Source organism: Apteryx mantelli, chromosome 14 (genome assembly GCF_036417845.1).
Source record: "Apteryx mantelli isolate bAptMan1 chromosome 14, bAptMan1.hap1, whole genome shotgun sequence".
Taxonomy (NCBI): Eukaryota; Metazoa; Chordata; class Aves; order Apterygiformes; family Apterygidae; genus Apteryx; species Apteryx mantelli.
In genome coordinates, this window is record NC_089991.1 from 15,694,429 (window position 1) to 15,712,926 (window position 18,498).

Genomic DNA, 18,498 nt, shown 5'->3' on the forward strand with positions numbered 1-18,498 from the left:
TTTTTTTCTTGTCATGCATATCAGAAGTGTCAATTTTTTATTAAAATCAAGTAAATCATCCTCTGAGTGGTTCTCTTTTTATTTCATTTCTACAAAGGGGACATGTAAACATGTTCCTATTTTGAAGACAGCGTATGCCATTCTGGATTTGTTGCTTATGGCTAGATCCACAAACAAAATGGAAATGTTACAATACTGACCATGGCAGCATCTGATTTTATGCAGCCAGTTACCCATTGGACTCCATTAGCCCTGAATTAGATGCTGAAGAAAGGTTATATGCTGAGTATGCTTAGCAAGGAATTGTTGAAATGGATAATAAATGCTGTGTGGGTTTTCAGGCATATCTGAAATGAGACACCCTATACTGGATTGTGAGGAAGTATCTCCTTTAGCTCAGGATTCAATTTAGAAACCTTCCTTGGTATAGTTATCTTTCTCTGAAAACATATTGAAACTAAGTGTTTGAGGGGGAGGTTGTTAGAGCACTTAGCCCTTTTTTATGAAAAGGGTGTTTTTTCCAGGATTATGCAAAATTGTATCTTCCACCTACAGGAAAGTGCCCTAACCATTCATTCCCTTCAACTGGAATAGCACTACTAGCACTGCATGCGTTATTTTAAATTGAGCAGTTTTACCAGAAAGGAAAAAGAGGACCTCTTACTGTTTCCCCCTGAAATGTTAAGCACCTCATAGGGATGATTAGGGCGTTTTACTGGGAAGGAAGAGAATTGCAATTTTGAATTTTTCCTCACACTGAGGAAATAATTGAGTCAAAATCTGAATTCGCTAAGCACTGAGCTGTGAAATAAAATTATCTCATTTACCTTTCCACTTGCCCTTGTTTGTTCAGCTTCCAGTGCTCTGTTAAGAGAGCAGCAACTACTGCAGGTGTGGGCAGAGAAATAGCTACTTCATTTATCTCGGAGGACTGACTGATACTCTTGAGACTGAAACACAAATGGGCTACAGGAGCAGAATTCTGGAACTTGTGTCTTGAAAATGTGTTTGCAGCTTTCAGGTAGATGAGATGGTAGCTGACCACTGATTTTTGAGGACCCAAATATGGGAGTTAACTAACAAAGTTTCTTGGTGGTTTTGATTCTTAAATATGGGGAGATGCAACTTTGTCCCCTTTTAAATTGGGACTAAACTTTACATTTCATCCTAGGGCACACTCTAGGGAACTCCCCAGGTTTTAAAAAAAAGGTATGGGCTTTTTTTCTTAAGATCTTGTACATTTGCAGAATCACTTTTGTATTATTTAGTAAAATATACAGTTGTTCAAATAGGAAGTAAGGGGTGGGTTGGAGAACTTCATCCTAAACAGTGTTCCAGACAACGTTTTTGCACAAGGTGTTGGACAATATAACTTGACTGTATGTATTACAGCTTGCATGTGTTGTTCCCCAGCCTGGGACTTAATTCCTCCACATAGAAAGAGGAGAGATATGTTAACCTGTTTGAAAAAGAAGCTTCTGGAGCTGGCTGTATCAAAGTCTTATTAATTTCAGATGTTCATAATAAGTTTCGAAGGACTGTAATATGACCGGAAGATGCAAAGAAGACAAGGGATATATCAAAAAACTGTGATTTTGTTAGTTGCACACTTGAATAGTTGGATGACCAAAGATACACAAAAATCAAATGTTTGAACAAAATGAGTTTTTCCACCTCCTATTTCTTCCCTTCCCGAAAAAGCTAAGTAGTTTAGATGCATGTAAAGTCTATGTTCAATAAAAAATATATTCCCAGCTAGTCTGCAGTCCAAGAGTCTTGTTGCTAGTGCTTTTTAAAAAGATGTCTTAGGTGCGGTCTTTATAATTCAAAATTTATTTGAAATTGTTAGGAAAATCAACCTAAAAAGTTTTGAATTAAGCACTGACTAAAAATGGGTTAAAATGGTAGCTCCTTTCATTCATTATCTTTTACAGTGAGGCTCAAAAGTGTAATCGAGATTGAAGCTTCACTGTGTTGGTTCTTTTGACTATGAGTTGTAGTGAAATTCTGCCTAAACTCTGGCAAAGAGATCATAAAAATCAAGGTGTTACAATTAAATATGTTGGAAGTCCTAAGCTGAAATATTCTTTCCTGTTGTACAAATGCGTAATAACATCTGGATTCTGTTCAGATGACAATGCACTTTACTTCAGTGTGTTCCTGATGTAATTTAGCTATATATATATATATATTTAGCAATGTATTTTTCTGGGTTTGTTCATAATTATATTATAAAAAATAAATATCAAACTCTATGTGGATGTCTTTATTTTACTAACGTAATCTGAAAGCTTGGATAGATTATGAAGGTGAAAGGTAAAAATGTTCTTAAATGTCATATCTGTTCACCACAAAGCATTTCCTGCAAAGAAACATTACATTCTTAATGTTTAAAAGGTGAAATTCATAGCTTTTTTATACAACATAACAGTTACAACCTGATGTGACATGGTCCTGTGCAACCTGCTCTAGCTTGAGCCAGGGGACTTGGACCAGAGGTCCCCTTTCAATCTCAACTATTCTCTGATTCTGTTACAAAATCAGTAAAAAATCTATCTTCTTTGACTTAAATATATATGTAAACCAAATACAGAAACAACAATTCCTTTTACCTTTTTTGTATCAAGTTGAGAAATAAGGAATCATTATGTCAAAGGGTTGCAGTAGTAGAAAAATGTCCCCCAAAAGAAAAAATAATTCTTACCATTTCTGTGAAGGAAAGACACAGCTATATCTTGTCAGAAAGAATTTGCATCCTAAGCATTAAACCCCTCCCTGCCCTTTAAAGATCAATAGGACTTGCTCTGGAGATTGTAATCTCCATTACATTTTCTTACTAGATAAACACCTTTCACGACACTTCTCTCCTTTGGCTGTAGATAGTCAAGAGAATGTTTGCAACTGGTGCTGTAATATTACAATCACTTTTAGGCTGCGTTACTGTTGAAAGAACTGTTTTAATCTTCCCTTCTCTGGCTTTGTGTTCTGGCTCCATGGCTCTGTAGGTATTTGTGCAGTTGGATTGGTCAACAAGAGCCAGGGACCTGTTCTGGGTCAGAATCATGGAGACTGCATAAGAAAGGATGTTCATGTGGAGGAGAGAGAATGGCGGCTTCTTATAGGGGCGGTCCGATTTCTGCCAAGTTAAAGTGATTGTGAAAATACAGCATTATAATGTTAGCCCTGCCTGAAGCCTCATTCTAGGCTCATTTTGCTATTTATATTCATCTAGTCATTGCTTTCTGTCAGCTAAGGGGATAAAGAACGGAAAAGTTGCTATTTTTAAAGCCTCAGGTTTTTTGTAGGCTCCAAAGAGGCACTTTACTTAATCTTTGTATCTTCCAGGCCTTCTAAACCCAAATGACAGATTTTTCATGAATGAAATTAAGTTTCTGGTATCACCTGTCCCTTTCTGACTTATTTCTACATAAAGATGAGATTAAGACCATAAAGATTTGTCCCTAAATAAAATAAAATTTAAAATAAAGAAAATTGAACTTAGCATTTTAAAAGAAATAATTTCAGTTCTTTTCACTGTCTCAACTGTTCTTCTAGGGAACTGTAGTATTAGAATTAAAAAATAATAATAATACAACCTATTTATTCCATTTCAATAAAGAAGTAACTTGCTGACTGCTGTTGTGGCCTTTTTCTCACTTTTAAAGCTATTTTTATTACCAAGGCTTCATATCAGTGATGTCTATTAGTTTTTGTGCACAGGGAAGTTTCATGTTACATTGTTCAAACAATGGCACAGTTCTGTTTTTAAATTCTGTCCAAAGCCCCTTCTGGTGGATTGCTGGGCTGAAATACAGCAAAAAGGTTGTCCGCTTCACAAAGTTGTCATTCTCTCACTTGACTCCATTTTGCTGTTAAAGTTTGCTGTAAGAAACTTAAATGTGGATCAGTTCCAAAAATGGCATGCTTCACCGCACATAACTGACGATAAACTGAAAAGCCATCAAGTAAAGGTACAGACTTCTGATTAGACTAGTGGACTTAAAGCCATGAAGCAATATCTACTACCAATTTCCCAGAAAGCTGGGCTACTGTGAGTTCAATAAAAATCTGACATTTTTCAGGAGGGAGCCTTTGAGGAAATTTCTTGGCTGTTTAGGGAAGCACTGAAGTATAGAAGTGTTTGCCTGTCAGTAGCAGTTCTGTAGCAGAAGTAATCTCCAAGGGCTTTTGTGCACAGCTGGATTTTCGTGACCAGCAGATTTATAAAACAGATCATTGTCAGTTTTTTTTCAAAGAGGTTTAAACAGCCTCCTTGCAGTTTCAAGTTCTCTATTTGCTAATAGACTAAGGATTTTGCAAACAGATTCCAAAAGCAAAAGGTAAATATATGCATCAAACTTCTTAGCTTCAGATTCTAGAGTTCTAGATTCTATTAAATTCCAAAATTGAATAAATTCTCTGATAGATGCTGAAAGGAAAATACAATTGATGATATCATAGCTCTAAGTCTGCTTTAGTACTCTGGGATGCAGAATGTATGGGGTGAAAATAAAATGGGAAAATCAGACTTGATGTATGAAATCCTGTTGATTATTAGGAGCCACATTTTTGAGAACATGTCAAAGTCTCTAGGGAAACATCCAATTTCTGCTCAAAATTATCTTTTAGCTTCTCTTATTTCTTACTGTATGTTATACAGTAGATTCTAAATAAAACAACAATGTCAAAAGTTGATGACATTTCTCATCGCACAAAAAAGAAATGTAACATATAAAATGGCAGATTGGCATTTTTGCCATCTTCTTGTGTCTGCTGCTTGGAAGAGGATCTGTCCAAGTGATCGGTGCATCTGTCAGTTCTGTATTTAATTACTATAGCTGAAGGAAGGCAGAAGCAATTTGCTCTGAGTGCTGCATCCATGTGCAAAGATGATAGGAATACAACACTGTGCAATCCAGATCCCTCCAGTAGGCTACAATTGTTCTGTAGTCCACTCAAAACTAATATACTGATTTTTAAAGCTACAGATAGGTTAGGATGCTACCATGCCAGTGGTTAACCCATCATTAACCCATTATCTTCCTTTGAGAAGATGCATTTAAAACACTGTGGTGAAACACAGGGACTGTAAATGAAGCAGTGAGTTTGGGGATTTTACTGTGTGTATTTTATAATGAGAGGTCGACCTCTCAGAGAACATCTCAAATTCTGTGAAGTACAATGAGCAGACCACTTCATAAAATCCACTGCCATCTTGCTGTCCAGAGTTTCTTTGCTTGAGTAGTTGTGTGTTCATTTTTTCATACCTATTCACAGAAAAAGTTAATGAAAAATAATTCCTATGAATGAAGCTGTTCTGTGTGTACAGTTCAAGGACAGTGTTAAACTTTGGAAAGGGTTGAGATCACTCACTCAGCCTTGCATGGCACCACTCACCTGCACTAACTTCAGACACACATACGTATGTATCTGAATTCATCGGCCTCTACACGGGAGAGGTGAAAAAGTATACTTGAATTAAGACAATTGGCTTATGCCAGTTTTTCTGTGGGTGATCTCACAAGCAATAACTAAGCCTGTTACAGGGGATTTTTTTCCCACTGTGTTTGGCAGGGTGCACATCTATTTAGGAGGCTCAGAAAGTATCCTGTGTGTGGACAGCATGCATTGCAGCATGCTAACTGCTCCTCCAGACCACCTTAATGTACCCTTAGGTCCCAGTCTCCTTTTAGGAGCTCCGTGGGCGACCCAGTGCCAGTAGGGCATCTCCGAGAGTAGCAGAAGAGCAGGTCAGGCACTCAGTGGGGTGCAAGGGGAGGAGTGGATGCTCACATCTGTGCTGGTGTACCTGGGGGGACTTGGATGACAGGTGATAGGGGTAGGAACCACAGCTGCAGTGCCATGAGGATGGACGTGTTTTCTGTATATATCATGCTGGGGCTGGAGAGGGAGGGAAGAGGGAAACAAAAATCAAAGCTTCACATCAGTATTTCATTTTGTTTTGGAATTTTTTTCTCTTTGAGTGTTGGCTGCAATTACAAGCCAAAAGGGACAATTTAAATCTAATTTACTTCCTAAATGAAATGAGAAAACACATTAGTTGAGTGAACTGTGACAGACCTGTGCATTCTTGTCAGATGTATTTAATTTCAAATGATACCAGTCAATTCTGACCTAGATTTACATAAGGTTGATTTATATTAACACACTAGTGACGTAAATTATCCAAGTTTTTAACCATTCTGTTTCCACATTCTCTATAACTAAATGAAATCTGGACTCCCCCCCCCCCCCCCAAGTGGCACACCTTTATTTAAGCTATGTGTGTTATGGTTTAATGTGTTAACTTTACAACCAGCCACTCTCACATATAAAAATTCTTAAACATCTAGGGATTAGGGTATAAGAGGAGCTGAAATGAACTGCATAATAAGATGGTAATATATAGCCTCCTTCTATATACACTGCCTTTGATGAGATTTTGGAGTTCAGAGATAAAATGAATGGTAAGCTTAGCACTATCTTAAGGGACCTTGAGTTGTAGCCTTGGGCTGGAGGAACTTGTGGCTTTGCAGTGTCATTTGTTTACTTTATAACTTGTATTTACCTGAATTTGTATTTAATTAAAACCTTAGAGAAATGAGGCTTCTGTCTGAGATGGCTTCTTTATAACCTGAGAAAGGGCTCTCAAGTATGATTGGCTGTTTTGTGACACTAGCTTCCAAAATAATGACTGCTGTGTAATGTTATAGGGCACTTGTCAGCATGAAAAATTGTACTTAATAGTTACAGAAAGAATGTGTAGACTGAGGGGATTAGAATTACATTAAAAACACTATCACAGCAAAGATTTCTGCCTGTGCTTAATGTTCCATTGACTTCAGCAGGGTTCCTTACCATGCTTACATTTAAGCACAGGCATATAACTTTGAAACATCAGTGCTTGAGAATACCTTGATGAGGGGTAAATAAGGATACAGATTGTCATCTCACATGTATTTTAACAGTGTAGTTTGATAGCACTCCGTTGGAGTTACTGTAATTCATATCAGAGTGAAGCAATTAAGTTTCAAATATTTTTAATGTGGTCTAGGAACTGTTAGCGATCACAGTGGATGTAATCGCAGGGGGATCAGACCCCAACAGCACTGCTCCTACCCCAGCACCAGTGAAAATTCTGCACTATTAAGAGTATATGCAGAGAGGACTTGCACTGAACTGTATGGGATTGTTGTGTCCTTGACAAAAGCCAAAGGAGGGGCTAAACACGTGATAGCATATGGCATGTAGATTTTACTTTAAAGAAATCTAGGAAAAATAATAATTCACACAGCTCTTACTATAAAATACAGCATGACAGGGAAATTGGAGGAACAGTTTATACGAAAAGGTCTGTGTCTGGATGTCTTGTACCAAAGCACACTCTTCTACCATTTGAGCTAAGTGAACAGCTCACTTCCATAGTTAGCAATTGCAATTACAGGTGCTTAGTCAAGTTGGCCCATTGCCAAAGGGCAGAAATGACACACTTGGCCCATGTGTCCAGAAGGAGCTTTTTTGAATCTCCAGGGCCCATGTTCTTTAAAGTGCTGTTTGTATATGAAAACTTCTTCTGACCTCCTGGTATCTTCCTCCTCTCTCTATCTGTTCTCCAGCAAATACACCTTTTTTGTCATCAGTAGGAATTTTAATTGCTCCTATTTTCTGATCCTCATTATAATTTTTTTTCTTTTCCTGCTGTGTTTGATAAAGGTAAAAGGCTAAGTACTTGTTGCTGCTGTCTTTGTGGGAAGCTTCCAGAACAGTCCTATACTTTATAATTCGAAATACCCAATTCTGTTCTTGCCTTTTGATTCAACCAGTGCTTTGTATTTTTATTTTTAAATCAAGAAATGTATGGCCTTATTTTCAGAATTACTGATTATCATCTAACAGTGAGCGCACTCACAATTCTGAGTCAACAGAATCTTGAAAAATCAGGACAGTGGTTTTGCAAAGCCTTGAATGATGGATGGGCAAATAAGGTATGGAGAAATGCTTACTAGGAATCAAGGGAAAGAATCAGTAAAAAAGCTTGGATCTGTATACCACTCCTAGCCACTTAGTTCTGTTGGGTCAGGAGATCTAAACGGTAGCAGAAATATCCTATATAGGTTCAATTAATTCAACAATAGCCCTGAGATCAGCTCTGAGGCAAACTCCATCCATGAGTCAAATATTGGAAGGAAAACACTAACTACACCATTTCTACTGTAAGGAAAGTGGAATAATTGAAACAGCTGAAAATAGTAACTTGGGTCAATCAATGATCTGGGGGAGTGACAGAGTGCACTATCGGCTTTGGGGGGTCTGAATAGCAGCCTGCCAGTACCTATGTGGAGGTCATCAAGAAGATGTCATTTTCACAGTAGTGCCTGGTGGGAGGATGAGAGACAACAGGCATAACTTGAAACATGAGGTTCAGACTGGAAATAAGGAAAGACTTTGACCTCCTGGGGACAGTCAGGCAGTAGAACAGGTTTCCCGGAGAGGTTGTGCAGTCTCTGTCCTTGGAGGTTTTCAAGACCAGACTAGATAAAACCCTGAGCAACCTGGTCTGACCTCAGAGCTGACCCTGGACTGAGCAGGAGACTCGACTGGAGATCTCCTGAGGTAGGTCCCTTCCAACCTGAATTATCCTATGATCCTATGACAGAAAAAGGTGAAGAGAACTAAGAAAACATAGAAATAAGTGAAACATTATTTTGTATTTATAAGCAGAAAACAGCTGGGGGGGGGGGGAGGGAGGGGGAATCAGTAAGGAAAGAGGAAGATGAATGATGCTGATTCTGCCAGGAATCTAAATGCATTTCTTTGTGCCATTATTCATGAGACAGGCTGAAGAAGGTCAAATTCTGGAAACTGGAGTAAGTGAGATGTTAAAAGGTTTTATGATTATGCTGGAGCAGACAGGCAATTAGAACTATTAAAAGCTGACAAGGCACAAGGTCAAGATGAATTACATATTTCAGTATTCAAGCAGGAGTGGGAAAAGAAATAGTTTGTGTAGCACATGCTTTGTAACAGTGGAGCTTCAAAAGATAGGTGTAGGTCTGAAAAACTGAAAATTAACAAACATGCCCTTGTATACAAGGAGGCTTTATTTTGTCCATGTTCTATTTCCACAGGAAAAGAGTAGGAAGGGAAGACTTTGTGAAAAGAAGGAAGGGTACAGAGGAAAGCAAAAAATGTTCCTCTACAAGATGGACTAAATATTTTCCTGAAATATTTTATCTATTTATCTATTATAAATTAATAGTCTTGCAAACTATTATTTACAAGAAGAAGCAATACAGTCACACAAAGACAAGCAGGAGACAAAAGAAGGTGTTTTATCCCCTCTCAAGTATTTAAACATCAAAAAGGCATTAAGAAGAGCTGCTTATTTCACTTAGGTGAAGCAGTGACTCCAGACATTCTTCTGTGAAGACTAGAGCACCATTCTTCCTGAACTTTGGGGGACTATACTTTCTCTGATCAGCTAAAGGAAAAATAAATAGGAACCAAGCCTGTACATGACTGTTTCAAGTCTTTATTAGATACTTAGTTCCAAAGCAAATGCAACTGTGTACACTGATGACAGTGATACACAAATGCAACAGTACTAAGAAGAAAAAAAGGCATAAAGAGACACAGTGAGAGTACAAGACAACCAGTATCAGTAAACAAAGTCCTATATCCCAAAAGAAGCAAAATAACATTAGCATAGATATGAAGATATGCTTAACTCAGCATCCAAAATATCAATATACATAATATTCATCTTATCTTTTCATGAAAACAAGATGCAAACAACCCTACTGTAAGAGAAGACCTCTGCCTTAGAAAGATACTTCATTTTATTGAGATGTAAGCAATGTTCAACACATTATACAGTTTTATTTTACAAAGGTGTTTCAAGGCTGTTGGAAGCCAGGCACTGAGCAGAATATGTAAATACCCATCATACATACTAAGTCTCTAACCAATCTGCAGTGCTTGTCTCATTTATGCAAGGCCTGTGTACTTCATGAGGGTACTGTTCACCTCAACCTGTTTTCAAAGGCACTAAAAGAGTATTATGTATCCAGTCAATGTGAATTGGATGTGTAATCCATAGTTGAACCTTTGTACTTCTGACACCTCCTCTATTCTTTCTCTATTCATTGCAATTAAATGGGGAGCTTTGCACAATGTCTTCCTCCCTCCTGCAGAGAACTCCTCTAGTTTATTTTATCAGGAGAAAGTACAGCTTCTAGAAACCTCATCTAACTGTGACCACAGGGGCTTCCTGGTAAGTGCCTGCATACCTCACAGACCTAGAGGCTTCACTTCAGTGGAGGTCAATATTAAACTAGGGAGAGATAAAAGAAGAGAGCAAGTTATAATCACAAGGTCCAGACAAAAGGAGGGGACCTCCTAAACCCTTGGAAATGCTGGGCCTGGGCCCCTCACAGACTGTACAGAGCAAGGGACCCTTTCTTTCCTCCTGTCTCTGAGGTAACGCATGTGGATTTGGTTTAGTTTCAGATCTCAGACTATGACTGGGCTCTTTTTTGTTTGATTTTTGAAGAGGACATCCAGTGAGGAGGGGTGAGAGAGAATGAAAAAGGCTAAGAGTAGGGCAGTAACTACAAGGGACAATACAGAAAACAAAAAGAAATACTGCACAGATATGAAGAGTGCAGGGGAATGTAGTTACCAGTGAGGCAAGAGGCTCAGATTTTGCAGACAAGGGTGTACTGCAGACAGACGTCAGGGCCCTGAAGGCACCGCAAGCCCTGCAGCCCCTTTCCCCCTGCCCAGGCAGAGTTTGGCTGTGAGGCAGGATCAGCCCTGACGTGCTGCAGAGCTCCCTGGGACCAGACTGCCGGGACACAGCTCTGTGAGAAAGAGCTGTGGAAAGCCTTGCCAGGCCCTTCCCCTGGCCCGGGAAGCAGCATTTAGCTCAGGTCCTTGGCCTTTGCCTGAGCGATGGTGTTCCTATGCCTGCCCTGGCCTCGTACTCAGCTGACATGACTTCCTGACTTGGCCTCGGGCTGGCCTTCTCACCCTGTGCTGGTCGGGCTGCCAGGCTGTTGCCAGGCTCTGCTCTCCTTGTCAGGTACGGAGGGACTGTGGGCTGGTGGAGGAGGAGCCTGGCCTGGCTGCTGACTGGCCACCTGGCCCCCAGCTCACCTGCCAGGTGGGGTGAGCCTGGCGAGGCAGTCTCTCCTGCTGCTCTCTGGCATGGTAAGTGTTAAGACAGGCACTTTCAGCTTGGCTTTTCCAAACTGTCAGGCCTTCATGAGAGGAAAATCCTCTAGGCTTGGTGAGAGAGCAGAGAGGTATCTTATGTTTCCTTTCTTGAGTCTTACTGGTGGTCATTTTGACATTATCTTTAAAAAGTATATATTTAACTGATAATTTATTAAAAGACAAAGTGTGGTATCAGGCACCAGTGAGCATCTAATAGAAGTGGAATGACTGGAGGAAAAATGAGAACACCGCAGGCTTGTAAATCTGATCTCAGTAGCAGAAAATACATGGAGAGCAATTATGCACACAGAACATTTAGATATATGTAATTGCTTAAGGGATAGTCAGCATGGATCCTGGAAAAAAGATTAGTCAAGATAAATGTGCTTGGCGGCTTTGAGTAGGCAGGACAGAGAAAGTTGCTATCATTTATCTGGATCATGTGAAAGGAGAGGGAAAGTTTCTTAATCCTATACAACCCAAAAGATGACTCATTTTCAAAATCCATAAACATGGTTTGAGAAAGGAGAGCTAGTGGACTGGATTATGGCAGATAGAGACAGCAGGCATAAATACAATATAACAGTTTTATTACAAAAATTCTCCATCTGATTTTCAGAGACTGCTTAGCAGGCCTCTGAGGCTTTGCATTTCTCTCCACTGCATATAAGTAACCCCTACTGACTTCAGTACTGTCCTAATATAACCCTAGTCACTGCAGCAGTTTTGATATGAGAGACATGCTCCTGTATTCACTTATGAATATTTACCTACAGAGGCAATGGTTAGGAACAGAAGAAGGGCTCCAAACCCCTATCAAGGACCCTGGCAGTAATTAAATCATTCACTTCAGGATGTGGTGGAATGAGTGTTAAGACCATGTGTTGTATAACTCAGGGCTGGAGATCACTGGAGCCAGGAGAACACTTTGTGCTTCAGTCTTCACTTGTACTTCCATCTCCAGCAGCCATTATGGTGATTTTGCTTTTGTTCTGTATGAAAAACTTCAGCTCAGTGCAGAACAGGGACATTTCCAGGATCTTGACTGTTTTGGCTGGGCTATAAAACACTTCATGAATCGGGCACCAGTTGGCTTTTAATATCTTCAGTCGCAGCTGTAGTTCATCATTGTCCTTCTAAAGCATCACCTGCATAAGGGTTCTCTGATTTAAAACTGCACTGCTGTCAGTGTCACCTCTTCTAGAGCAAGGCATCCAATACACCCTCTTGTGACTAGAATAGCTGGAGCTTTAAAACTCACATAATTTCAAAAAGTTCATTTTAATTCTGCACTGAAGACTTCTTGTTTACTCCCTATTGCCCAGTTTACATACAGAAATTAAATTGGTTAGAGTAACCTTCTGAGTCGACAGTCTCATTTTCTAGTTCTCGAGCACTAAGTGAACTGTTTCATTTGGGCTTCCAGCATTATGAGAAAATGTTTAAATAAGAAACACACCACCTGTTTCTTGCTGGCCAGACTTTAATGTCATAAACACTACTCAAGTTGTCTGTTGTAATTATTTCCTCACATGCAGCTATTTTTTTGTTTAAACCAATCCTTGAGCCTGAGGCCTAAGTCTGCTCTACAGCATCCCCTTAAATTGTGTAACAGCAACTAGTTAGTGAAAAAAAAAAAAGATGAACTCCACAAGTTTTGGTTATTTTTTCTTTTGTTTTCCTCTTCCAGGAATGAAACCCCATAATGCGCACCACAGCTGTCAGCATGGAAGGAATGTGAAAGCAGAAAGCGAAAAACTCACGCACCTGGGATCCGCAGGTTTGAGCTTCTCCTCAGCGGGGCGGCAGTTGTAGTGCGGCCACCCTGCCCCGAGGCGGAGCTGCGCGCGGCAAATGGCCGCCGATCCTTCTGGAATTCAAAATGGCGCCGCCCAGCGGGCGCCGGCTTCGCGGAACGCGGCGGCTTGACGGACCTGAGGAAGCTGCTCGAGGTTCGTCATTTCTTCGCTTTTATTCGCCGTTTTGTTTGCGTGCAGTTAGAATTCCTTCTGGATTATGCTTGGAACTGCTGTAGCTGTTTCTTGTGTCTTCTTTAATGGTAAGTTACTCTCTCCTGAGAAAGTTTCAAGGAAAATCTCCATGCCTGCTTAGAGGCAGGCACTTAATTACGGCATTTAAGTATGGACTTAACGTTGTGAAATGTAAGGCAGGGTTTAAGCCCTCTACTTAAAGAAGACTTGAGGAATCTCTTTTTCTGATCTTTTGATACTTCTGATTTCTACTCTTTGCCAAATTGTAAAGTGACTTGGCTGCTGACACGTGAAATCTTACATTTTTGGTATGCTCTTGCTGCTGTGCTGGGGTAAGTTGAGTGACTACTGAGGCTGTTGGGATTTCAGCAGAGACTTACCTGCAACTTTTAAGTGCTCAAAATACTGTTTTTGCTATAAAAAGCATGACTCTTAACGGATATCTTAGGGAATGAATATGCTGTTTTAGAGTTTGTGCGTTCCAGGGCTCCTGAGGGCTTCTCTGAGTCTGGTAAGTAATCTTCGTGAGTTTTGGTGCTGAGAGTATTTCAGGGTGGTTTGAGAGCAGGGAGCAAGAGGGAGGAAAATGCTAACAGGTGTGTGAGACGCCGGCTGCGGTTCCCTGTGTGGATACCAAGTGAAGCGCATCCAGGAGCCGCTGTGACCTGTGCTTTGTGAAGGGGGAAGGTGGGACACTGACCTTGCAGCTGCCCCTGCGCTGGCGTTGTGCCGGCCTGGGACGATATGGTGTTAACGCCCTGCGCGCACCCGGCCCCAACCCACTGCGGTTGGTTGGTTTGAAAAGAAAGAAGGTGAAATAAAATTCACTAATCTGTAAGTAGTGTGATCTTTTGTCTTCATTCTGGTTTCTGCTTTGACCATCTCTTTATGTGGGCAATGGGTTACTGTAATCCTGTGTGCAAGGTACCTTGTGATAGAATATTGCCACATTCTCCCCGCTCTCTTTATTTGAACTGGATGTATTAAATGATCAAGAAAAAATGATAAGGTTCCTCAAGACTTGAAGTGAGGTTCAGGATCCTCATTTGTGTCTTCATGGTAGTCCATAACCTCAGCCTGGAATGTGTATGAAGATGCTTAGTGCTCCAGAAGATATGCGTGAAAACTGTGGATGAGGAGTCTAAATGTTAGTTATGCTTCTTTGACAGAATAAGGGTAAATCCTTAAAATAAGGATAAGTCTCTTTTGTAATGGGAAAAGGTTATAAAACTGAGGCTCATAAACATCGCTACCTCCTACTTCAGGTGGGAAAACCCTGTTTTCCTTGGTCTTGTGTTCTGTAAGGTATAACTGCAGCTAGCAACCATCTAAAAGCCTTCCAAGACCAAAGCCCTTTGAAGGTTCCTCTCCCCCACCAGAGGGACAACCAATGTAGGATAGATGCTGATGGCTTCTAGTGAGGCATTAAGTAGTGCAATTTAGCACATGATAATAAGATGAACAGCCTGTGAACTACAATAGGGTGGAATTTGTGTAAAGCTGTCATTTTTTGAGGATGTGTAAGCTACAGAGCCGTAGGTGATGGTTTGGGAAGAAATCTCTAATCCCCAGTGCAAGACTAAGCGTAGCTATGCCTGGAGGAGTTCATCCAGCAGGCTTTTAAGAGCCGCCTGTTTTGGAAATGCCCCCACCTCTCTAAATCTGTTTCATTCTATCGTTAGAAAGTTGGGGTTGGCGGGGAGGGGAGGGGGACGGGGACGTGTTGTATTCATGTTTAGTCTAAATCTCTTTGTGCACCGCTGAAGAGACGAGAAGTAATGGGCTTAACCGAAGCAAGGCAGAATAGATTATTTATGACAGCCTTTCCTCTAGTCTGACTCCTTGGACACTCCTAACTTGTTCAGTCTGTCCTTGAACGGTGTTGTTTCTTACAACTGAAGTGTGTCTGAGGTGGAGGGGCGCTGCATGTGGCTAGGACTCTCTCGGGTTGCTGTACAGCGGTGGTAAATCATTAAGATATATATATGAGAATGCCTGGGTTTTAAAAATTGAGCTTTTGTAGCCCTTTGCTGTTAGAGTTGTTTCTCTTTAATTCCACCACAAGAGGTCAGTATTGTCCCATTTAAATGCTGTTCTTTTTTATCAGCTTCCCCAGAACAGATGGCACATTTGTTAGACTTCATTGAGTATGTGTTTCGTTTATTGAAGCGTGAGGGAATTTCATGTTTGCAGGTAGAAGTAGATAGGTAGTTAAAAATTTATAATGTTTATTATTTCTCTATGTATCTATACTGATGGGAGCAGCGAAGTAGCTGATTTATCTTCATTTGTCAATTTGATGGACACATGCTAATGGTACGAGTAGGGCGTTCATTTCCCCTCTGATATAACACTTGCAGAATAGATGATATTTAGTTGGAAATGTCACTGAGGTAATATGTACACATTGTTTGCTTGGTGCTACCTGCCAAGCCTGTCATTCAGATTTCAGGTGCATTTTTCTACAGGGAGGTTAGAATAGTTTAACATAATAGGATCATTCTGAGGTGTGGTAGTGGTGGAAATGTGTCTAGTGGTTCCTTTTGTGCAGGCTAGCTGAGAAGCAGTAGCAGTGGCCCAAAATCAGAAGATTTGGGTGACTTTAGGCAAATTGCATTGTCCTTTTCTCAACTGATAAGAAGAAAATCATGATCCTTGCTATTATTTTCTTCTTATAAAACAGATTGAGATGGAGGGTGGAAAACACTATACAAGAGACACACCCTATACTTCGAATATATATACAAACCCCTATATTAATATGTATTGAATTACTTTAAATGGGATGTTCATCTGTTTCATTTGGGAAGTGGCAGTTTAGTTACTTGCTCGTGATGACAGAATGGATCAGTAGAGAAGCCAGGAACAAAACATACAAGTTTTCTCATTCTGCCTCTCTAGACCATGGAAGTCTGAGTGTTTCATTTTCACTTTCCACTGCAGATTGCATAAGAATTGAAAAGAAATGCACCTAATCCTGAAACACACTTTTGATCTCATGTCTTTGACCCTGACACGCATGCTTGCATTTGAAATAAAATCCTGGCAATTCTGCTTGATTCAGTAAAAGGCAAGTTTGCAGAGATGACAGGAAATCCATTCCTACTCTGTAGATTTATAACAAAAATGCCTAAAGCAAACAGCAAAGTAAGTTTGCTTTACTGGAGACAAACTCGCACCTTTGCTCTTTCAAAGACCCTGTTTACAAGTTAAAGCCATGGCTCAGTCTGTCTTTCTTCTTAAACTACCAATCTATAGGTGCAGCCTGAAGGCCCTTGCAAAGAAAAAGTCAGGAGATATCCTGCTGCTATCATGGTTTAATAGAAGTGCTTAATCTTCTGACTATAGAATAATTGTGTTTAAATAGTCCCAAAGCCTGGAGAGCTGAAGCTGTAACAATGGTGCATGTGTACTGTCACCAGCAAAGTCTGATTGCTGTGCATAGGAAAGTCCATTGGAAGTTACCCAGAGCAATACAAATCCTGCCAGTGCAAAATGCTTTCCCAATAAGCCTATTAATGGGGCTATATCATAAAAAGATTTTAAAAAAGGTCAATTGAAATGACTATGTTATCTTCCTCAAAGGCTCTGCCTATACTTGGAACGGAGTTGTGTTTGAAAATGGTGTTAAGGCACAGTTTGAGTTCAGCTCTTGCTGTTCCATTCTAACAATGATTTGGCAGGCTGGCAAGAGCTTGGCTGAGATGTTAGAAGTCGTCCCCCCCCCGCGCTCCTGGTGGGTGTGTATGTGAGAAGTTTTACTTTTGTTTTATTTAAACAAAGCATTGGCTGTCACAGGTTCTTTGAAGGAAAAAAAAAAAAAGCCCCCCCACCCCCAGAGAGTGGCTGGTTCTGTGTTAACCACTTTTCTATATGCTTCAGGTCATGGATGATGGGGAACCCATCCTGAATTGCTTTTAACACTTTTTTTCTGCGTGGTTGTCTCCTTGATGTAGACTGGATATAGGGATCTGCATTTGAAAGGGGCAGAGTTAAATGAAATCATTATAGGTTACAGAACATACCCAGCAATACTGACCTATTGTAAACACATAAGAAACTGCTGTTGTCACAAGGTGGTTACAAAAATAAACAAATGAAAGGAAGAGGGTGATGATGGAATAAATGTTCAAATTTGTTACTGTGGCTAGTAATCTAATGCAACAAGCTTGTAGTATAGTTGGGGGAAAAAGTCCAAGTATTTTGATACCAGTACCCTGCTCTGTTTCTAGGACATGATGAATTTGAATTTAGGCACTTTAGGGAAATAGTGGTTATTTGTGAAGGAAAACAGGAAATTTGTAAGTTTTTCACTGGGCACTGTTACTGGCACAATTTCTACTGTGAAACTGTTTTAAATATAGAAACAGTTATATAAAATCATTCACTTCCCTGTCTAGGGAAATGCTTTTAATGTTTTCCTCAAACTGTTCTCTTTCTCCAGAAGACATTATTACAGTTCATAAATTAGGCTCTATGATGTGGTATGGACTATGGAGGAGCAGAAAAGCTCTGAAATTCATATTAATGGAAGCTGCTGATGGCTGCTGCTTTCCGTGTGTTTCCCCATTATGGCTGGTTCTGCATCATCACTAGCTTGTGTGCATGTATTACCTTTTCAGTTATGTCATAGGATTTTTCTTTGCGTTGAAAGATCACCTACAAATATAACGGAAATGAAAGAGTATTGTTGCAATGTCGAATCTAAACATTTGCTCAGTGAATAGTTGTTTTATCTTTCAAATCCTCTTGATGGCACTGGAGTCTTAGATATCTCTGTTCAGAAGCCTTCTCTTTCTGGTACCAAATCCTATTATCTAGGTTAGCTCATCTGTATTCAAAAGATCAATGTTGCATTATTACAAAGATCCTTTCAAGTGTAAAAAGGATGGCACTTCATTACAGAAAGTAAAAGAAACTAATCAAACTTTCGTGGTGAAATCATTGACTTTTTTAAGTAAAGGGCAAATTTAAGAATTTGAAAGTCCGAAATGTGAGAGAATCTTGCTGTTGAGGCTCTTTACTTCTCTAATTTAAATCTCCTGTAACATAATTTTCAGATTACATGAAAATCCAAGAAGAAAGTGGTGTGATGTAGCTCTCCTCATGGCTTCTGATTAAGCCAAGTTGCCATTTACCTTCCTGTAATCTGATGTACTGTATAGCTTTAGAAAACTGTCCAGTTTGCAAAGAGGGTCTTTCTATCGGAGAACAGTGGAGATGATGCTCTTAGCTTGCGGCGGTTAGGCTCTGCTTTAGCACTGCACAGTAGGTTTTCATTAAACCTGAA